The sequence below is a fragment of the Oryctolagus cuniculus genome, chromosome 9, assembly GCF_051225735.1.
Source record: "Oryctolagus cuniculus isolate XC-2025 breed Fujian yellow rabbit chromosome 9, ASM5122573v1, whole genome shotgun sequence".
Taxonomy (NCBI): domain Eukaryota; kingdom Metazoa; phylum Chordata; class Mammalia; order Lagomorpha; family Leporidae; genus Oryctolagus; species Oryctolagus cuniculus.
Window position 1 is genome coordinate 97159552 of NC_142875.1, and position 23067 is coordinate 97182618.

The following is a 23067-nucleotide window of genomic DNA, read 5'->3' on the forward strand; positions in this document are numbered from 1 at the left end:
AAATTGTGTTTGGAGAATGCTATTGAGCTGTGAAAAAGGAGTCCATTTAGTAGCAAAATTGCGTGATGCTTCTCATTCTGCATTCTGAAACAGGCTATTTTTGGCATCTCTTTGAATGAGGGATGAATTCCAGTTACAGGATTCAGTAATTAAAGCAGAGAAAAATATAAAGTAGTTTCAGTAAGAAAATCTTTTCATCTGGGCTGGATCTGTTTCAAGGTTTAAACTGTTGTCTTCAGGGGCCTCCCTGGAAGCCGCTGTTTATGTTCTTTGTGGGGTCAAGAGCAACAGGAAAAGCACTAGAAGATCAGCCAAGGACATGGTGTCCCACTTTTTAAAAACGGAGTTTAAAAAATTCTGGAGTTTCTGAACTGATGAGCTTGCCGTACCTATGTTATCTGCACAGCTTTACACACAAGTTCAAGGACCCTGTGGCCTCATCCTGTTTTCATCCGGCCTCAAGTCCTTCCCTGTCATCAGTTCACTTCCACCCTCAGAGCCCCGGTCCCTCTGTCCCCTTGGCCGTCCCTGCCGCACCTTTCCCCACCTGCCCCCTCCTCTTCTGCAGGTCGCAGGTCGCCTCTGAGCGTCACTGGCAGCACTGATACCAGCTGGTACCGCCTGCATTGTATTTACTGGCTGCAGCTTTTCCACTTGTTCCTAGTCAGCAATCTTCTGTCAAACTGGATAGCTTATTTTATCGGAAACAGGTTATTATTTTATCTCTCTGTGCCCATTGCCAAGAAGCTCATTAACTGTTTGCTCGAATGGAAAGCAACTGCCCTGTTGACTCGAGTCCTCGTAGTTTTGCTTATGCAGCACTTATGAGTGGTAGGCACTGAATCAGCGCAAGGTCATCCAAAACAAGGCAAGTTCAGTTTTTTTTTTTTTTTTTTTTTTAGTTGAAGTAGATCAGGAAAATGCAGCGTAATTATTCTTTTTAATCTAGTTATTTGAGAAGATTCACTTGGAGTTTTGTTTGTGTGCCAAGCATTGTGCCAAGTGCAAGGAATTAAAGAAAATGTTTGGCACAGTGAAGAGTGGAGTTAGGGTTTGCAAGTAGAAGGACTCAGGGTGACTGCCCAGGGCTGGATCTTTCTACCGTGAACATAAAAGTAAAAAAGCTTAACCAGCACATGGAGACAGAAACGTCAGACAATTAGCTAATGCAGTTTTCCTTTGAAAATCAGTTCTATTCCTCTGAGTTTCTGAGCAGTTGGAACTTCTCAGTTCTTTGACCTCTAGCATTTCAGTGTGGTTTGTTGTAGTAATGAATGACTAGGCAAATCTAAGAAGAGAGTGAATTCTGAAATGGTCTCAGGTCTATTTGTTCTTGTTTGCATGGTTCTGGACCTATACAGGTCAAGAGGCTGCCCTGAACTATTCTCTGGTGGGTGGCCATGGGATGCAGTGCCTCTGGAAGGCAGCTGGCTCCCAGGTGGGCAGGCCCAGGGATCTTGTGCCTGGGAGGTGGGCTGTGCTGCTGCATTGTACTGCAGAGTGGGGTGCACCACATACAGCAGCAGTGTTGGGGTCAAGATCCCTCGAGTCTAGCAGGCACAGAGTGGGAAATACTGGGTGGTATGACTGGAAAGGGCTGGGCCCTTCAGGATCCCCTGTGGTGCATGCGGCTCTAAGCCGGGCATCTCGGGAGACCGTAGAGCTCCTGAGCCGGCCCTCAGATCCTCAGATTCCCTCAGATGGGAACACTGGCGGTTCCAGAAACTGTTCAGTTTCAGTGGGCAGAACAGGAAGCATTGGTACGCATTTAGAAAGTTGTACACTGTCACTGAGAAAGGCTTATTTCTTTTTATTTTTTCTTTTTTAAAGATTGATTTATTTAGTTTATTTTTATTTATTTGAAAGAGTTACAGAGAGAGGTAGAGGCAGAGAGGTCTTCTATCCACTGGTTCACTCTCCAGATGGCCACAATGGCCAGAGCTGTGCTGATCAGAAGCCAGGAGCTTCTTCCTGGTCTCCCACGTGGGTGTAGGGCCATAGCAGAGAGATGGATTGGAAGAGGAGCAGCCGGGACTAGAACCAGCACCCATATGGGATGCCTGCACTTCAGGCCAGGGCTTTAACCTGCTGTGCCACAGCTCCAGGCCCCCAAGAAAGGCTTAATTCTAATAGTGTCTCTTTCTGGGTGGGGTTCCACAGTATGAATGAACTTCTTTTCTTCAGCGGTGTTGTAGCAAAAGTCGGTGGGATGTCAAGGGCAGCACTCACAGAATGGAGGCAGATCTCTGAGCCCTACCAGCTCTGGCTTGTCTGCAGTTTGGGAGGTGGACACACACTATTTTAGGAGCAGGCTTTGCTTCTGGGACCTCTGTGTTGCCCCTTGACAGCACAGTATTGAGATGATGATGAGCATTTGTCTTCAGTTCTCTTGCTCGCTCTGTGCATCTCAAAGGATAGAAACTAGTCTCTTAGTTCAGTGTGCCACATGCAACTTCTATTTCTTTCCTGTTTGCTGCAACTGGAACTAGCATTGTGGTGTCTTTCTGTGTATAGCTTCACCTCTGTGTGATTCAGGCTGTGTGTGCAGTTGGAGGCTGGTGTCAAGGGGAGAGATGAGCAGGAATTTAGCTTAAACAACCACTGTCTTTATTGTGGTTCTGGAGTTAGAAGACACCGTGTCCTGTAAAAGAATCCTTATTCCTGTGAGCTCAGGAGAGGAGGTTAGCTTTACAGGAAGAAAAGGGCTGAAGACAATAGAAATAGAGAATGAAAGGTGGACTGGTCATTTCAAAGTTACTTTCCTTATAGAGTTAAAACGGGAAATTTTCTTTTTCTTTTTTTAAAGCTATATTTATTTATTTGAAAGTTAGAGCTACAGAGAGAGGAGACACAGAGAGGTCTTCTATCCGCTGGTTCACTCTCCGGATGTCTGTAACTGCCATGGCTGGGCCAAGCTGAAGCCTGGAGCCAGGAACTTCTTCGTGGTCTCCCACATGGTGCAGGGGTCCAAGCACTTGAGCCATCTTCTGCTGCTTTTTCCAGGCCATTACCAGGGAGCTGGATTGGAAGTGGAGCAGCTGGGACATGAACCTGGCTCCCATAATGGATGCTGGCACAGCTTTACCCTGTATGTCACATGATGGCCCCAGGAAATTTTCTTATAGTGCTCAATAGGGCTCCTTCTCTGATTGGCTGCTATGACTTGTGTGTTTCTGAAAAACTGGTCTGTTTCACTTTGATCACCTGGGGTGTAGCATGAATGACTCCATTCTGGAGAGGTCTGGTCTGCTGGGCCTAGTGCAGGAGCTCAGTCTACATTTACAGCCTTCCAGAAGCATTGTTTAACCCTAGTAACTGAATGAATTGATGCCCAGATCTTTATCTAGGCTATTAGGTTCTGCGGCAGGGACTGGTAGCTCAAACTGAGGGCCAATCATGGATCTCCACAGGCTCGTTACATCAGAAATCAGTCTTTCTTTGTATTTTAGTAGGCAGTTGTTCATATTGGAAGGAGAAGAAAATATTCTTTTATGACCCTATACTGAGTCTATGATAGGGAATTTTTGAATGAATAAAATACTCAAAACTGAGAATTTTTCATCTCTTTCATAGAATAATTAATTTAGTTTATTTTTTATAATTTTAGATTCACTTTTTTTTTTTTTTTTTTTTGACAGGCAGAGTGGACAGTGAGAGAGAGAGACAGAGAGAAAGGTCTTCCTTTGCCGTTGGTTCACCCTCCAATGGCCGCCGCGGCCAGCGCGCTGCGGCCGGCGCACCGCGCTGATCCGATGGCAGGAGCCAGGAGCCAGGTGCTTTTCCTGGTCTCCCATGGGGTGCAGGGCCCAAGCACCTGGGCCATCCTCCACTGCATTCCCTGGCCACAGCAGAGGGCTGGCCTGGAAGAGGGGCAACCGGGACAGAATCCGGCGCCCCGACCGGGACTAGAACCCGGTGTGCCGGCGCCGCTAGGCGGAGGATTAGCCTAGTGAGCTGTGGCGCCGGCCTAGGTTCACTTTTTAAGATTTTTTTTTATTTATTTGAAAGATGAGCTACAAAGAGAGGTTGATACAGAGAGAGAGGTCTTTCATCCACTGGCTCACTCCCCAAATGGCCACAGTAGCTGGAGCTGAGCCAAGCTGAAGCCAGAGCCAAGAGCTTCTTCTGGGTCCCTGACATGGGTACAGAGGCCCAAGGACTTGGGCCATCTTCTCCTGCTTTCTCAGGCCATGGCAGAGAGCTGGATCAGAAGTGGAGCAGCCAGGACTCCTCAGCGCCCATATGGGATGCCACACTGGCCCAACCTAGTTTATTTTTTAAAGGATTGTTTATTTGAAATTTAGAGTTAGTTACAGTGAGGGAAAACCGGAAAGAGAGATCATACATCTTCTCTCTTACTTCCCACATAGCTGCAGCAGCCTGGGCTGGACTAGACTGAAACTCCATCTGTGGGTCTCCCACATGGGTGAAAGGAACCCAAGGACTTGGATTGTTTTCCACTACTTTCCCGGGTGTACTAGTAGGGAGCTGAATCAGAAGTGGAGCAGCTGAGACTTGAACTGGCATCCATATGTGATGTAGGGCTTGCAGGTGGTGGTTTAACCCCCCTGTGCCACAATGCCAGCCCCTAGTTAATGTATTTCATTAATTATTCAAATGAGAATGCACATGGCTGAGAATGTGATATGTATCTGTGTTCAGTGAATGCCAAGTAACATTTTAATTTTAACTTTGAGCACTATCCTCTTTGCTATTCATTTTATATTTATTTGTGTTTTTTTTGTTTTTTTTTTTTTTTTTTTCTCCACTAAGTAAAGCTTTCAGGGGCTTGGATGTTACATTATTGCTAAATGTTGTTTTCACCTCACCTTCTTATTAGAGTTCGCTTGTACCTTGAAGTGAGTAGTGGGACCAAAAACGAATGTGTTTATACTTGTGCTGATTTAAAAGTTGTAGGACTGGGGTATTGAAGCTCAGGTGGTCAGCCTGAATGACAGTGGGGAGAAACCCAGGGATCACTGTTTTATTCTGTTCGATCTAGGCTTCTTGACAATAAGTGCATATTTTGACATTCTCTGTGGCTGATAGTGGCTACGTGTTCCATAGTGTGCAACAGTCCCATAAATAGGACTTCATTTGTGACTAGTTCAGAGCACTGGTGGTGTGATCTCATGGGTAGAGGCGGAAGGAAGCATTTGGAGTTTGAGCCTGGTTGAGGAGGGAGTGCTGCAGAGAAGTGGGGAAGCAGAGCTATATCGGGAGCATGTGTGAGCTCTGGAGCCGTGCTGGCTTCTGAGTTCTGGAGAACTGGAACTTGGAGGCTTAGGGGAGACGACCAGGACCAAAATAGCAGACAAAGCCGAATACAATCAGATTAGCGTAATATTGGCAGATTAGCAATGAATCCTTTAGCTACAACTTGTTCTCAGGTAAACCATTCTTGAATTACAGAAGTCTTCATTTCATGTTGACTTTGTATGTCGCAGTTGAGTAAGATTTAAAGGACATATTACTAGGGGAAACCTTATTATTCACCTTATAAAAGGCCCTGTGAAACAGCATTGAATGTTTTGTGAGGTAGATGCAGTCACATCCATCATCAGAACACAGGGGAACGGAAGCCGCGTGTGCGGTGAACGGCTCCGGAGGCGAGAGGTCTAACACAGCTGAGGGGACCTAAAGCTGCCTGGTCCTCCCCTCCCTGGCCCCACTCTTTAAAGGAAAAGACGGTTTTTGCCAGACAGTTTATCCTGGCATAACTTGGGGCTGTGGTGACTCCCCACATTGTGGCTCACTGTAGTTTCACAACGTAGACTTTCCTTGGTTTCTTGTCACTGAATGGTGTAAGGAGTATTGATTTGTTAATAGTATTTTAACCATTAGACCTGAGACCTGGAGGCAGTTCTGATGCTTCCCTGTTGGGGGTGATATTCAGAACCCAAATGAGGAGGGGGAAGTCCATTTTTGATGGGATTTTAGGGGGGATGGGGTCCTTAAAGATCACCTAGTTTATTCCTCTGTACACTGATTTGTTCATCTTTTTAAAAGACTTACTTATTTGAAAGAGTGACAGAGAGAGGAAGAGACAGAGAGGGAGGGAGATCTCCTGCTAGTTCATTCCCCAGATGGCTGCAGCAGCCAGATCTGGGCAAGGCCAAAGCCAGGAGCCCAGAACTCCATCTGGGTCTCCCATGTGGGTGATGGGGACCCAAGGACTTGAGCCGTTATCTGCTGCTTTTCCAGGTGCGTTAAGAGGGAGCTGCAGGGCTGGCACTGTGGTGTGGCAACTAAAGCCACCACCTGTGATGCTGGCATCCCATATGGGTTCCTGTTCGAGTCTCCACTTCCCATTCAGCTCCCTGCTGATGGCCTGGGAAAGCAGTAGAAGATGGCCCAAGTGCTTGGGCCCCTGCACCCACTTCTCACCCAGGACCCACACCTCTCAGATTTATTACCTTTAGGCCAGCGCCGCGGCTGACTAGGCTAATCCTCCGCCTAGCGGCGCCGGCACATCGGGTTCTAGTCCCGGTCGGGGCGCCGGATTCTGTCCCGGTTGCCCCTCTTCCAGGCCAGCTCTCTGCTGTGGCCAGGGAGTGCAGTGGAGGAAGGCCCAGGTGCTTGGGCCCTGCACCCCATGGGAGACCAGGAAAAGCACCTGGCTCCTGGCTCCTGCCATCGGATCAGCGTGGTGCGCCGGCCGCAGCGCGCTGGCCGCGGCGGCCATTGGAGGGTGAACCAACGGCAAAGGAAGACCTTTCTCTCTGTCTCTCTCTCTCACTGTCCACTCTACCTGTCAAAAAAAAAAAAAAAAGATTTATTACCTTTAAAAATGTCTCCCTTATCTCTTTAGATTAGGTCTGCATTGCCTGGTCTGGATTAAGGCTCCACTTCGGTTTCCGGTTTTGGGAAGCCTTCCCTCTGCTGGCTCTCTCCAGTGGCGGACTCCCTCCACGTGCTCAGTTTACAGCACCAGATAGAGCCCTGGTCACAGCAGTACTGCCTGGTTGTTCATGTAAATTTTCTTCTGGAGGACCGACAGGTGCTTGGGGATGCCTGACCCATAACCGAGAGAAGTAGGTGACAATGGAGCAGAGAGAGAGGCACGATGGATGAGGGTGGCCATGGGGATTGCATCCTGAAGGCTAGAGACGATTTGGATACCTGGGAGCTGGAACCGGAGAGGGCATTCCTGGATGGGGGAGTCTCACGACGTGAGTTCAGAGGATGGATGCTACTGGGCATCTGTGCTCCTGGGTGGTTTCTGCAGAGGAGCGCTGTGAGCATCACTCAGCCTAACGACGGGCCAGGCAGGAGCAGGATTAAAATGATGGTGTTGCCTGTTACAAGTGTGTGTCCCCATGCCAACCAGTATCCCACATTAAAGGTCCTTGACCTATAACTTCAGAGGAGTTAAAGATACATTCTTTCAAGTTACTCATTCTTCAAGGCCTTTGTGATTCTTGACGTCGGTTAGAAGTGTTAGTAGCCTGGTAGGAAAGAAAAAGGCACAGTCCACACATGCAGAAGGAGGCAGGCTAATGTGGACGTGAGGCTCTTGGCTCTGCAGTCACACAGACTCTTCCCAGCTGTGTGATCCTGGGCCTGTCTCCTTCAGATCCTGTTTTCTTCATTTCATAATGATGATCTGATGTGAAGTGTTAGCAGCATGCTTGGCCCCGAGTACTGCCTCTGCTAACTAATGGCTGGCAGCGAGAATAGGAATTGCAAAGCCTCTCCCACAAATGGGGCAGTTCATCATGGTGTCCCCCAGAGGGAGATTTCACATGTGACTCTTCAGCAGGGCCATCCAGAGAGTCCTGGGTGCAGTCAGGAGAGTAACTGCCTCTGAAGTGAAGTGCACGCCACCATTATTCCTGAGGTGATCCCATCAATCAGAGGATCCGGTGCAGGCAGAGTGAGACCTGGGTGACCCGGCACCCAGGGATACTTCTCTGTGTTTCCAAGTAAGGTGTTCACTTGGGCAAATTACTTCGGGAAAAATTTTGTTTCCTCTGCATCAACTAGAGCTTGCTCTGCAGCTGTTCCTAAGGCAGAGCAGAAAACTCTGTGTGCTTTCCATTTAAATGAGCAAAATGGGACATGTGTGAAAGTCTAAAAGAAGCTTTTTAGACTTTCCACTGGGTGATGGCGGTCTTAACCGTGTAGGCTGTCAGAATCTGCTGACCTGCATGTAGCTCTTAGGGGTTGAGACCCAACATTGCCTTTCCTTCGTACTGAAATCGCACCGTTTCTACATTCCTGTGTCTGGACCCCTCTTCACGAGGCTGTAGGCACACCTGCCCGCTGCTGGGCAGCCAGACTCTACTTTCTTGTGCCCACCTTGTTGTATTCTGATTACCTGCATGGAGCTGCTCCCACCCAGGCTGAACGGTGTCTTCTCCCTCATTTCGCATGTTTGAAGGAGGACTAACTCACAAGACCTTTGGTGCTGAACGCATGAATGCCCATTCACGGAATTTTTCTTGCCCATTCTTCCCAAGTAAACCATAACTCTGAATAGGGAACTATATCATACATTTTGTCACCTCAAAACTATAGCACATTGGTAAACAATATTTATCAGATTGTTGTCTAGTCTTGCTGTGAATATCCAGTATCTGGAAACATTTTAGAGGTCTTTTGGGCAGTATCAAGTTTTTGCTACTGTTTTTTTCCCCACTGGTACTGTTAAAATATTTATAAAATTATCAAGATTTGTATTGAATTTAAATATTGCTGTGGGAAAAATTAATAGAAAACTCTTATTAGGTACAGTTTTTATGGGAATGATTATATTATTCAGGTCATTGTGTGGACACGAACAAAATGTTCAGTGTATGTATTGTTGTTGAGTAAATGAAGTGAGTAGCTCAGTTGAATATACCTATAATATACTTGACTTTTTGTTTTTCTGCTCTTTGGTTGTTATTTACTGAGTTGTTGCAGTTAATTTCAGAAGTGATTCCAGGATAAGTAGTTAGAATTATGTAGGAATTCACATACCTCATTAGCTCCTTGTTTGAGCTAACTAAAAAAGGACTAGTTCTGGGATTAGAGCTCTACCAATAAATTTGTTCAAATGTGAAAATTAAATGGAAGACTTTTTGAAGACTTGAATGTGGCTTGCCTACCAATATTTAATGTCTTTCTTTTTCTTTCTAGTTTTAATTTTGATTGCTGTCACTACTAATATCTGAGCCAAAAGTGGTAATGCCACCTGAGGGAAATCGCTGAGACCCCCTGAGTCAACAACTACCTGGTAAGAATGTGCGTGTTCTACCTTTAAAGCCATTTAATTGCTGTAGCATTGAAGCTTAGGAATTTAATTGGAAATAGAATGGTGCAACATGTTAATTTTTTAAAATTAAATATTTGGTGTTAATATATTTTAGTGTATAAATATTAGATTCTAGTTAATAATTAAGGACTTTTAAAGATTAAAAAAGCCTTGATATATACTTATTAAACTGAGTTCTCATTTTCCACCCTTTATTTTTTATCCATTTACTGTTTATTTTCTGTGGTTTAGCTTGTTCTGTTATCTGTTTGATATCATCTGAATTTTCCCAAGAGTGAATATGATAAATATTATAAGTGAAGGTTTAAAAACTTAGTTGATTTTACTATATATATATATTTTTTTTTTGACAGGCAGAGTGGATAGTGAGAGAGAGAGTGAGAAAGGTCTTCCTTTGCCGTTGGTTCACCCTCCAATGGCTGCCACGGCTGGCGCGCTGCGGCCGGCGCACTGCGCTGATCCGAAGGCAGGAGCCAGGTGCTTCTCCTGGTCTCCCACGGGGTGCAGGGCCCAAGCACTTGGGCCATCCTCCACTGCACTCCCTGGCCATAGCAGAGAGCTGGCCTGAAAGAGGGGCAACTGGGACAGAATCTGGCGCCCCGACTGGGACTTGAACCCCGTATGCCGGCGCCGCTAGGTGGAGGATTAGCCTAGTGAGCCGCGGCGTGGCTGATTTTACTATAATTTACTCTAAACTGAGGTGGGGGTGGTTCCAACACTGTCTGAAATGAGGTTTTGCATTATTTATGGATTTCCATGTTCTGTACTCTGTGGGGTAAATAAGGAGCAAGAAGTCCCAGCAGACCTGGAGGGCCTAGTGTTAGTGTCCCTGTCCTCGTGAGCAAATTGCTGCGTGTCTTACTCATATTCTAGAGCTGCAGAAATCTAATGAGGTGATGTGTGGGGCATTTCCGTTCCTTCCCTTCCCCCACCCCAATCTGTGTCTGCTTTTGGATGGGTAGAGAGAGTCACCAGTCTTTTGGTTTTGAGTGGCATTGAGATAGAACATAAGGTAGGGAAAGGTTGCTAACCCAGAAGCTGGCGCCTGATCAGCCTTCCTCACTTTGACCTTGGTGAACGGAATTTGATTTCCGTACTTTCACTTTACAGGTAAGTTTTTAGGGACATCTGTGAAATTAAGATAGAAATTGGTATCAGATATCTGGGAATTCCCCATGTATTTTGAAATGCATTGTCACATTTTAAAAACCTATGGGTCAAAGGGGAAGTCACGAGGGAAATCAGAAGATATTTTGAATTGAATGAAAATGAAAACGCATCAAAGCAGAGGATATAAAGCACTACTCTAAGGAGGAATTTATGGTGTTAAATTCTTATTTTGGAAAACAAAAGTTTTGACATGGTGACCTATGCTTTCACCTTAAGAAATCAGACACTGATGTGGAAATTAAAATCTAGTACAGAAGGAACTGATAAAAAGAAGAAATCAATACATGGAAAACAAAAGAAAAAAGGGGGAAAGATCAAGTGAATGCAAAAGCAGGTTCTTTGATGGGGTAAAATTGGTGAACCCACAGCCAGCCTAATCCAGAACTAAAAAAGAAGAAACAGAAGTTCCTGTTATCAGAGAATGTGAGGTCATTAAAACAGATCCTACAGATACTTACAGGATAATAAGGGAATATTATGAACCACTTAGAATTAGCACTTTTGGTAAGCCAAATGGACAGATTACATCAAAGACACAAGTTACCAAACCACACTCAAGAAGAAGTGCAACTGTCATTCAAGACATTGAGTGTGTAATTACAGACCCTCCCACAAGGACAGCTCTGAGCTCACATGGCCTTACTGCTGAATTCTGCCCAAGCTGAAAAACAATTATATACAAACTTCTCAGAAAACAAATGGAGGGAAACGTGAACTTACTTAGTGAGGCCACTATTGTCCTGCTACAAAAAAACAAAGATATTATTTAATAAAATTCTAGCAAACTGAATACAGTAATATAAAAGAGACAATACATCATGCCCAAGTGTCTTTTATTCCAGGAGTGCAAGATTGCCTCAGTAGTTGAAAAATAAGTGTAATTCACAGTATTGACAGAACGAAAATAATTTTAAGAACTCCTGTGATCATCTCAATAGATACAGAAAAACATCTAACTGTATTCCTCATCCATTCGTGATAAAAACCCCGAAACACAGGAATAGAAGGAAAACGTCAGGAAAATGGGAATGAAGGCAGCTTCCTTGGAAAACCTCCAGCTAGTTTTAGAATTGTTGGTGGAGGACTAAATGTTTTCACCTAAAATGAGGAGCAAGGCAAGGAGAGCCACTCTGTTGTTCCTGTCCTGCACTGTACAGAAATCCTTGTCAGCGCAGACAGGGAAAGAGGCAATCAGTGGAATCCAGAATGTCCTTCGTAAGGGAGCCTGAGGAATGTAGGTACCTCCTTGCATCCTTGCGGTCTGTGATGAGAGGAGAGGGCAGGGGGAGATGAGAATGGGTGCTGAATGCCAGCCGACCCCGTCTACAGCCTGTGTGTGTGTGCGCGCGCGCGCGTCGGGGTGGGGTGGGGGTTGATCTGAATCTGGAAATCCTGCAGGCCAGGCAGCATCACTTGTGATTTTAAGTCACTGTTTTCTTTAAAGTCAAAAGTGAGCGTCTGTGATTGAGAGATCTTATGTGGGCATTTTTTTCCTTTCTGCTTACATGAGGGGTGTTTAGCAAGTGCCTGGAAGGTGCATATTATGATGAAACCATGCATGGGTTTAAAAAAAATTTTTTTTTGCAGCAAAATAAATTTTCTTCTTAATTCCATTTTTCACAAACTTTCTGAAGTACCCTTGTACTGGGAAAGGCATCTGTGGTCATTGAAAGGTATGCATTGGTTTAAACTCTATTAAATGCTCTTTTTAAAAAAATTAATTTATTTATTTGAAAGAGTTACACAGAGAAAAAGGTCTTCCATCCGATGGTTCACTCCCCAAATGGCTGCAACGGCCAGAGCTGCGCTGATTTGAAGCCAGGAGCCAGGAGCTTCTTCTGGGTTTCCCAAGCGGGTGCAGGGGCCCAAGGACTTGGACAATTTTCTATTGCTTTCCCAGGCCATAGCAGAGAGCTGGATGGGAAGTGGAGCAGCTGGGACTAGAACTGGTGCTCATATGGGATGCAGGCGCTTCAGGCCAGGGCGTTAACCCGCTGTGCCATAGCACCAGCCCTGCTCTGTGTTTTTTTTTTTTTTTTTAAACTTAAAAGAGATTTTCGAAACAAGGTGAAAAGGTCCTTAAATTCTGAAAGGACAAACAAAATTGCTTTTTAAATGTATTACAACAGTATTTAGCTTTGGGTGAGTTAACATTGTTTTGTATACCTGCTGTCTATTGCCTTGACTGTATTGACATGTTTGGTATAATAATGTAAGCCATCTATGCATACTGATTTCAGCTCAGTGATTTTCAGTTATTTGCTTGTTTTCGTGATGGGTGGCAGCAGATAAGGAAATATGAGTTCCAGTGTCACCTTCCGGGGATAGTTATGTGGTAACACATCCAGTAACTCTGGATGGTTTTATTGGAATTACTTCTAAGTCCCTCATAGTAAAAGTCTTGCAAGCCTGAATAGAATGCTTTGACATTTAAACTAATGTATGATACAGTAATGTGTGCCTGTCCATTTTAATGACCATTACTGACCTCAGGAATCAGTACTGAGTACTTGGCATGGTGTAAGGGTGAGTAGGGAGGTACACTCAGCAGTTGTTAATAGATAACCTTTAGCTGAAATTCAAAATCATGCAGGCATCTGCTGTTGTGCCAAATCCACTTAAATCCTTCAACCTCAGTTCCTGGAGCTGGGAAAGGAGGGTAATAATGCTGGCACATGTTTGAGGCACTGGAAGTATTTTACTCAGAGCATCTCACGGACAGTGGGCTCTCAGAGGGGGACTCCAGGAGCTTTGTTGCAGAAGCACTGTAAGATGTTGGTATCTGATAGAACTGTTTTTAAATATATACTCTTAACTGATTATGTGAATTTGGCTAAGTTACTGAACCATTTCCCTTTCTTAAATGGGCACAGTACCAAACTCTAAAGTTGTAATGGGAGATAAACGACATAATGGATATAACACCCTTCGTGAACTGTTTCTGTGTTTCACCATTTAACCAGTGGACTACTGTTAACTTTATGATTTTGATTTTTAGAGTTGATTTTCTTCCTTCCTTTTTTAGATTTTTGTTATTTATTTGAGAGGTAGAGTTACAAACAGAGAGTCTAACATCCACTGGTTCACTCCCCAGATGGCCACATCTGGAGCTGGGCCTATCTGAAGCCTGGAGCCTCCTCCTGGTCTCCCACGTGGCTGCTGGATCCCAGACACTTGGGCCATCTTCCACGCTTTCCCAGGCCATAGCAGAGAGCTGGATCAGAAGAGGAACAGCTAGGATATGAACCAGCACCCATATAGGATGCCGTGCCACAGGCGGAGGCCTAGCCCGCTATGCCACAGTGCCGGCCCCTAGAGTTGATTTTCTATACAGTTACCAGAAGTCCTGACTGATCCTCTTGATCACTATCTGTCTCAGGGTTTGTTCAGAACAATGGAGCTGAGAGGATGCCAGGGTGGGATGTATTGAGACTAAGTGCAAATTTGAAATACATTGATATCTAATGTTTCTCTTCCTGCTTTTGTGGCTGGTAGAATTAGGAATAGAAAACTAAAATAACCAATTAATTTATGTTAACTTTATTTCATGAACACAGTTTCTAGTTGACAGAAGGAATGCCAGCAGGATATTTCTTGTAGGGACCCAAGTTTGGTTGTGCACATGCCATGGAGCTGTCAGTAGATCACACAGCCTTGTTGACCTTACCCTGTTCTGACCTTACCCTGTTTTGTTACGTTTGTTCTGGTGAAATTGCTAACACTTGGTCATGGTTGATCATCATCAGCAGACATTTGGTGATATCATAGGGTTCCATTTGATATTTCAGGGTATAGGGACATTTTTCTTTACACACTTCTCAAATCATTGTTTTGTATTTTAGAATTCGTTGTTTTCCTCTAGAATTTCAGTTTATTTTGAGGGTATTTTGGATTTTCCTTCGTAATTTATGCTGTGACTGTCATTCTCACATAATTGATAAAAAGAAGTAAGGCAGAGAAAAATATGTGATAGATATTTCTTTTTTAAAGATTCATTTGTTTCTTTGAAAGGCAGAATTATAGAGAGAGATCCTCCATCAGCTGGTTTACTCTCCAAATGGCCACAATGACCAGGCCTTGGCCCAGCTGGAGCCAGGAGCTTCATCCAGGTCTTCCATGTGGGTGCTACAGCCCAAATACTTGGGTCACTTTTTTCTGCTTTCCCAGGTGCATTAGCAGGGAGCTGGACTGGAAGTGAAGCAGCCAAGACTCAAACCAGAGCCCATATTGGATGCTGGTGGCAACTTAACCTGCTATGCCACAATGCCAGTCCGTTCATTCATTCATTCATTCATTTAGTTATATTTGAAAGGTTGAGTGACAGAGAAAGAGAGACAGAGAATGAGATATTCTGTGTGTTGGTTCATTTCCAAATGGCTGCAATAGCTCCTGGAACTCATCTGGGTCTCCATGTGGGTGGCAGGGGCCCATGTAATTGGGGCATCTTCTGCTACTTTCCCAGGCATATTATTGACAGGGAGCTGAATCCGAAGTAGAGCAGCTGGGACTCTAATCAGCGCTGTGATATGGGATGCTGGCATCACAGGCAGTGGCTTAACCTGCTGCACCTCAATGCCAGGCCCTGTCATAGATTTTTTGTGATAAAAAGAGGAGAGGGGTCAGTATTGTAGTACAGTGGGTTAAGCCATTGCTGATGAGGCCAGCATCCCATATCAGAGTGCTGATTTGAGTCCTGGCCACTCTGCTTCTAGATCCAGTTTCCTACTAATGAGCCTGGCCCAAGTACTTGGGCCCTTGCCACCTGTGTGGGAGATACAGATGGAATCCCTGCTCCTGTCTTTGACCTGACGACCCAGCCCTGGCTGTTGTGGGCATTTTCTCATACCCAGAAATTAAAACGCCAGTAGAAAGACTGTTCTCAGTAGACATGGGGCGGGGGCTAACACTGCATGCCCCACCCTGTAGCATCAGGCCTGGCACACTCCACACACACTACAGGATGGAAGGATGAAGTTCTCTCAGGCAGTATTCCATTATTATGTTTTTTAACGACTTGATCTTTGCTACATACAGATAACCTCAACAATTACATAGTAAGTGTCCTGGGCGTGCGGGGAGACAGTCTAATGTGGGGGGAAGGGGCTCAAAGCAGGCTTCTGTTCCAGAACTTGCCGTCATTTATCTCTAATCTCCCATACCTACCTTTAAATTGACTTTTCTATCCTGTGTTATGTCCATTTTAGTTTGGATTTTTTAAGTCAAATAAATTGTTTGCATTAGATGTGAGATATTTTAAAATATGTTCATATTTTATCTCTAAGTCCCTTTAAGCCCTGGTAACCACAAAACCAGACAAGACACATTTGGGTCTGTACAATATATTTTATAGTTGAGCCAATCTGTTTTATATTCCTTTGTTGAACAGACATTCAGATACAGGTTACTAACCCAGGAACCTTAAAGATGCTTTCACCAGGAACTATTTTCCTTTCCTGTATTGATGATCCTGAAAAAGCTAGCTACTTAAATACTATTTTTTTAAAAAAAATTCTTGGAATCTCTGAGATTTAGATGAACTCCTTTATTTTACAAACATTAAGACAAAGTGATCCAAGCTCTCCCAGATCATGGAAAGGACAACATTGGACTTCAACTCCCACTTGTGCACTGCCAGCCTACCCCCATTTGTAAATAGATCAACTAGATAAGGCTCCTTCATTTCTCCGTCTTAACAGGATATACAGGCAGCCATGGTAGAGAAAACTGTCTGCTCAGTATCCAAGTAACCTTTGCCTTCTAGTACAATGCTTCAATGCTTCCTCCCCCCTCTATCCCTGCAGGTTCCTCCCAATTTCTGACTCTCCAAGCACCTGACCATTGGCCACGAATAGTCAGCTCTGACGGGAAAGTATGGAGTTGGTCTATATCTGCAGGGCTCCATTGATATCAGACATGTATTATCTTATTAGATGGTTTTTATCTGCTCCCTCAACCCCTAAGAACCCTCTTGTTACTCAGTGTGTGTCCCCCATCTCACTGGTTTGTACTTTCTGGCTACAACTGTTCTGTGACTAAGCCCCATTATAAGCTGAAAAAGCACTGGATTCACCTCACCTACGAAACATCCTAGTTTAACAGCACAGCACACTGTCCAGTCCTGGCTGTTTACCCTCATGATCGTGGGGCCAAGTGGGAGCTGCCACTGCCCAGCATCTGCAGGAAGACTAGACTACCCAGCACTAGCCCAGGAAACCACCAAATTCGAAGCAGCAGCTGTTTACATCCTATCCTATTTCACAGGCCAGGGAAGCATTCTGTCTACATCTCCAAGAACCGTAATTCAGTACAAACCTGATTACTCAAATTCCACTTGATGTCTGCCAGGCAGCCGTAAGTTTAAGATGAGAATATACACCTAGTGTGAAGCAGTATGGTTATGCTTCACCTAGGTGAAGCAGTATGGTTATGAAAGGAAAACTGAAGAGTACCTCAGGTTTAACACAATCTTTGCGACAAAGAACAATCCTTTCCTCAACTTGAGATTGGCTAATAGGTAGTTAGGAGATCCCCATGGATTTTGGGGTGTAAAATATTTGCTTCCTTCCCAAAACATTATCTTTAGCAAGAACACATAGGCCGTCCTCCTCCTTTCTCCAGACTTACCATGAGAACAGCAAGGGAGCTCTTGAGCTTAGGCCTTATTGTGAAAACAACTTATCTACCCCACTCTTGCAGACCTGACAGGATGAGAATTGTTAATCAGGCCTTTTGATGGTTTTGGTACTCACCTGGTAACTGAATGCCAATCTGATTGTCAAGTTGTTTTTTTTTTTCCCCCTTCAAAATTGTACTTAGAAACCTAAATGCTACAAGGCCTTTGGGTTATTTCCTCTCTTGGAAGCCCCCACTCCATTCCGCTCTGGCTGGAGGTCTGTGACTCTAATAAATACTCTTAAATCTAAAAAAAAAAAAAAAAGAAAAGATGGCAAGTTCTGGAACAGAAGCCTGCTTTGAGCCCCTTGCCCCCACATTAGACTAAGTCTCTCCACACGCCCAGGACACTTACTATGTAATTGTTGAGGTTATCTGTATGTAGCAAAGATCAAGTCATTAAAAAACATAATAATGGAATACTGCCTGAGAGAACTTCATCCTTCCATCCTGTAGTGTGTGTGGAGTGTGCCAGGCCTGATGCTACGGGGTGGGGCATGCAGTGTTAGCCCCTGCCCCATGTCTACTGAGAACAGTCTTTCTACTGGTGTTTTAATTTCTGGGTATGAGAAATACCTTTGGTGCATTGTACCTTTATTTAAGTCTGTCTTTCCCACTAGGCCATTAATTCCTTAGAAAGCAATTTTGTGCATTTTTTTTTTGTCTGTTTATTCTTTGTACTTCTTGAAATGAAAGCATAATGAAAATGTACTGAGTATTTGGACAGCAGGTGAATCTGATACGAGAGTTTCTGAGAACCAGCCTAAGTGATTGAGGGAGAAAGCACGTCACTCACAGCTGGAGGACCTGGAGAGGGCCAGGCCCACGGTGATTAACAAACGTGCATAGATAACATTGTGCGATGTTAGTGGCAGAACTGAGACTAGAACCCAGGTCTACCAGGTGCTAATCCAGTGTTGCTCACTGTGCTTTCCTGTCTCCTATCCTAGCAGAAACATGCAGTCCATGCTCCAAATGTAAACAGTTATCCCAGTGAAATGCTTGATTAAATTCCATGTGGTCTTTCCCCCTTCCCTGTATCACAACTGAAAGAGGAAGTAGGCAGTGGAGCTCCAGGGCATAGTTTAACAGGTTGAGGGTGAAGAAGCACAGGCCCTCCTTTGGCTGTGGGAATGTGATGTGATTAGTGACAGCTGGGCAGTGTCAGGTAGCTGACTCCAAGCAGGGTTCTGTAAAACCCAGGTAGGCAGACACAGCTGTTGCCCTTCAAAATGGAAAGGGCACAGTGGAGGACAAAAGGCCTGGTCCAGCACTGTGTCCCTCACTGTATGTGGTCACTGGGATAGGACCACTTCTGGTTGGATCGCTTTTATTCTGAGGACAAAACACATACATACAAATAAATCTGATATAAAAAGCCAAACATTTGCAGCATACACACATTTAGTTTTTAATACAGTTTTATACATGTTTAGTGTATAATGCAGTCTGTACCACAAGGTTTATCTCTGCCGTGTACTACACTCTAATTGCCTAGCATGCAGAAATCAGAGCAAAGGTTACCAGTGCGTCAGGAATAGAAAAGACAGAATCACTAACACCGTTAGGATCTGCAAGCTGTGGATGCTGTCACAACTTACAAGATAGTCTTTCTGGCTGCTGAGTGGAGAAAGAAATCTCTCACAGGAGCCGATGCTGTGGCATAGCGAGTGGGTAAAGCAGCTGCCTGCAGTGCCAGCATCCCATATGGGCGCTGGTTTGAGTCCTGGCTACTCCACTTCTGATCCAACTCTCTGCTATGGCCTGGGAAAGCAGTAGAAGAAGTGCTTGGGCCCCTGCACCCACGTGGGAGATCCAGAAGTTCCTGGCTTCAGATCAGCCCAGGTCCGGCTGTTGCGGCCATTTGGGGAGTGAACCCACTGATGGAAGATGTCTCTGCCTCTGCCTCTCAAATAAATATCTTTTAAAAAATCTATCACAAAAATATATTCATTTTTTATACCCATCTAGATCTAACTATTATTATTATAGTTTTAAAATCGGTAATAAGGACTTAGTGCAGATAATATGTTCCTCTGAATGCCATCAGCCCTCTTTGCAGTGGTACCGCACCCTGGGAATAACCATAGTTGTGGGCTTCAGTTTTTTTATGACCCATCACAGTAATTTTGATACATGAAAGCTATTATCTATGCCAGTACAGTAGTGGTATTCTTTTCTTCCCAGAATAGTTTGTTCACTTTGGGGTTCTCACATGTTCTCAAATGTGCGTTCACCAAGGATGTCGGTTTACTGGTTTTCTTCCTCTGTGAATATAGTTCCAGTTTAGATTCTTAAAAAAAGGAAGAGGCTGATATAATAATTTTGTTCTTACTGTGATGGCAGAGTTTCTCTTCCGATTAGGATGGAAAACATTACTTCTCTTGGAAGAAAGCAAAAAGGATGATCTATAAAATAATATTTCTTTTTCAATCTCCATGAGTAACAAGCCCTCCTGGGTAGAGCAAGACACTGGACTGTTGTTTCACATGTTGTTACATGTAGCAGAACACAGGGAGAATAGGTGACCACCATAGACCAGGGTAAGAAACCAGCTAAAACTTTAGCAAGTAAATGGGTTCTTAAAGGCTGGAGGTGAACTAATACATTGGTTTAGAAAAATGGGGAAACCCAGAAACAAGGGCAGTTTGCACCTGACAGGCTCCTTTCTACAGACCTCCCCTGGGTGCTCATCAGAAAGTCGAGGGGCAAGTCTGGAGGCAGAGGGACCCTTGCTTGGTGAGACAGCCCTGCAGAATGGCAGTCGGCTGCTGCTGCAAGACACCTGCAACGTGCAGTGACATCAGTTCTGAGAAAGCTGTGCTCTCACGTCCGGGTGCTCAGACCCTTCCTAATATATAGACTGGACCAGTGCAAGCAGGGACCTCTCTGGAGACAAGACTGTGGAGAAGGACCACCTTTGTGGCTAAAGTGTGAGGGATTACAGGGTATACCAAGAACATGGAGGAAAATTTGACAGCTGTGTACAAGGTAACAGTCCATCACTAGAAGATTTTGATATTGTGGTGTGTCAGATAACAATAGCAACACATCTCTCTTGAACACTGAGGAGATTGGGTTAATCATTACCCTTTAGTGTTGGCCAACAAGGAAACCATACAAGGCTGTTTGCAGACAAGAATGCTGTTTACTTAGTCTCTACCTCTCCATAAATGCATTCAGCAAAAAATCGTGAGACAAAAGGCAAGAACAGCCCTTTGTAAATCAAGAGGTAAAGCAATCAACAGAAATAGACCCAGAGATACATTAGATATAAGAAGTATTGGAGAAGGACTTTAAAAAAAAAAAGATTTATTAATTTGAAAGAGTTACAGAGAGGCAGAAGCAGAGAGAGAAGTCTTCCATCCGCTGGTTCACTCCCCAAGTGGCCGCAACAGCTGGAGATGAACTCACCCGAAGCCAGGAACCAGGAGCTTCTTCCAGGTCTCCCATGTGGGTACAGGGGCCCAAGGACTTAGGCCATCTTTTACTGCTTTCCCAGGCCATAACAGAGAGCTGGATTGGAAGTGGAGCAGCCAGGACTTGAACCGGTGCCCATATAGGATGCCAGCACCGCAAGTGGTGGCTTTACCTGTTACACTGCAGCGCTGGCCCTGGAGAGGGACTTTAAGATCACTGTGAGTAATGTATTAAAGGATCGAGTGTGAAAGGGGGAGGGGTCTTCCATCTCTGGGTTTACTCCCTTTTAAAAGCCTGCAACAGCTAGGGTTGAGCCAGGCTAAATCCAGGCGCCAGTTCCCACTCAGATCCCTCATGTGGGTGACAGGAACCCAAATACTTGGACCATCATTTGTAGCTTTCCCAGGTGTGTTAGGATGCTGGATTGGAAGTACAGAGCTGGGGCTTGAACCAGCACTCTAATTTGCTGTGCCACAGTGCCCACCCCAGTTGTATATTTCTCTCTCTCTCTCTTTTTTTGGGATTACTTTAAGTGATAATTGTCTAAAGCAAAAACTGTAATAATGTATTAACATAAATATGACAATATAGGACCAAGCATGGAGGGAGGAAATGGAAAGACATTGCACTAGTTAGGGTTTTTCAGAAAACCAGAACTAATAGTAGATACACATTGTAGGAAATTTTATGAAAATTATGTGATTATGGAGACTGGAAGTCCCACAGTCTGCCACCTGCAAGCTGGAGACCCAGGAAGCCAGTGGTGTAGTTTAGTCTGAATCTGAAGTCCTGAGAACTGGGGGAATTGATGGTATAACTCCCGGTACACTGCTGGAGGCCTGAGGAGCTGAGGTTAGGAGGGAGAGGGTGGTTGCAGTGCCTCAGAACTAGGAGCTCCAACATGCAGGAGCTGGGAAAAGATGGATGTTCCTGCTTGGAAAGAATCCATCCTTCTCCCACCTTTTTGTTCTGTTTGTGCACTTGTTGCAGGCCGGTATATAGAATAAAATTGATTAGGTTTGTGAGCTGGAAGACCACGCCTTCACCATGCCCCTGTGTGACCTCATCCCCCTAGCTGTCCACACCTGTGCACCCACTGGCCAATCAGGTTCATTAACACTCCCCTTTGAAAGCGGATTCAAAGCTTGGGTCGGGGTTGGGGGGGGGGGCGTGCCCGCCCTCTCCTTTCCTCTGTCTTTTGCCAATATAGGGCTTGCTGCGGCCCTGTGCCTCCAGGCCACCCCCCCTCCCCCCAATGCTTCCTGGCCTAGATGCTCCTCCACGTGGCTGGCTCCTGGTACTTGGGTATGAATCCAGATTTATTCCTCTCTTTTAGATTCAGCCCTCACTCGCCTATGCATTTCTCTCAATGAAATAAAAGCTAAAAAATGTATCATGCTGTCTTGTACATTTATGCCGGTATTCAGAATTCTTCTCTGAAGATTTGGCAAGAACCCACACAGGGAATTTATTAATAAGCATACGATGATATCATATGGCACCTCATAGTCTGATTTCATATGGCGACCCAGATGGGACTTTCGGGGAACTTTAAGGGGGCCATATTCCGAAATCACCCTCATTGGTTTTGATGATGCCCAGCCTCATGGCTGAGGGCAGGTCTTACTCAGTCTGCTAATTCCTCTGCTAATCTCTTCCAGGAGCAGCACCCTCACACTCAGGAAGAGCATTTTACCAGCTATCTGGGCATCTCTTAGTCCAGCCAAGTTGATATGTAAAATTAACAGTCTTCTAATGTTACACTTCACTCACATTGTGCATGTAGTAGTTTAGTATTGTCAGAAGGGAGATGTGATAAATATAAATTGTGAGCTCTAGGCCAGCCACTAAAAAAATGAGTAATAAAAGCCAGTAGTGGCAATAAAATGACTTCATAAGACAAAATGAAAAGCAGGAAACAGCTTTTGGAGCAGAACCCGGATGGCAGTAATGTAAAACACAAGCAAGATAGAAGGTTTAAATTCAGTCAGATCAAATATTAATTAAATAGAATGTAATGCCCCATTTAAAAGTCAGAGACTGAAAATATGGATCACAAAGGAAGACCTAACAATATGCTGTCTAAGAAAAACTCAAATATGAAAACAAAGTTTAAATTAAAAGAGATTAGGGCTGGTGTTACAGTGCATCAAGTTAAGTCACCACCTGCAATGCTGGCATCCCATATCAGTGCTAGTTCAAGTCCTGGCTGCTCCACTTCCCATCTGTCTCCCTGCTAATGCACCTGGGAAGGCAGCGGAACATGGCTCAAGTACTTGGGCCCCTGCCTTCCTTTTGGAAGACATATGAAGCTCCTGACTCCTAGCTTCCGACTGGCTCAGCCCTGGCTGTTGTGACCATTTGGGAAGTGAACCAGTGGAAGGAAGATTCATTCATTCTCCCTCTCCCTCTCCCTCTCCCTCTCCCTCTCCCTCTCCCTCTCCCTCTCCCTCTCCCTCTCCCTCTCCCTCTCCCTCTCCCTCTCCCTCTCCCCCTCCCCCTACCCCTCCCCCTCCCCCTCCCCCTCCCCCTCCCCCTCCCCCTCC

The 23067-nt window shown here is 44.9% G+C and overlaps 1 protein-coding gene across 22 annotated transcripts in view; it reads left to right on the forward strand.

The window, feature by feature from the left end:
- Window positions 1–23067, forward strand: part of WASF3 (WASP family member 3) — a 136628-nt gene that overhangs the window by 56416 nt on the left and 57145 nt on the right. For 11 of the 22 annotated variants that reach the window (XM_089304404.1, XM_089304406.1, XM_089304410.1 and 8 more), the window contains one exon: window positions 9124–9220. The exons of 1 other annotated variant lie outside the window; for it this stretch is intronic. The gene's annotated coding sequence lies outside the window, so the exon portion shown is untranslated. Of the gene's footprint in view, window positions 1–6811; window positions 7035–7762; window positions 7926–9123; window positions 9229–20603; window positions 20740–23067 lie in introns of those variants that run through there. 10 more of the 22 variants (XM_089304414.1, XM_017343455.4, XM_070049198.2 and 7 more) reach the window with 7 other exon arrangements.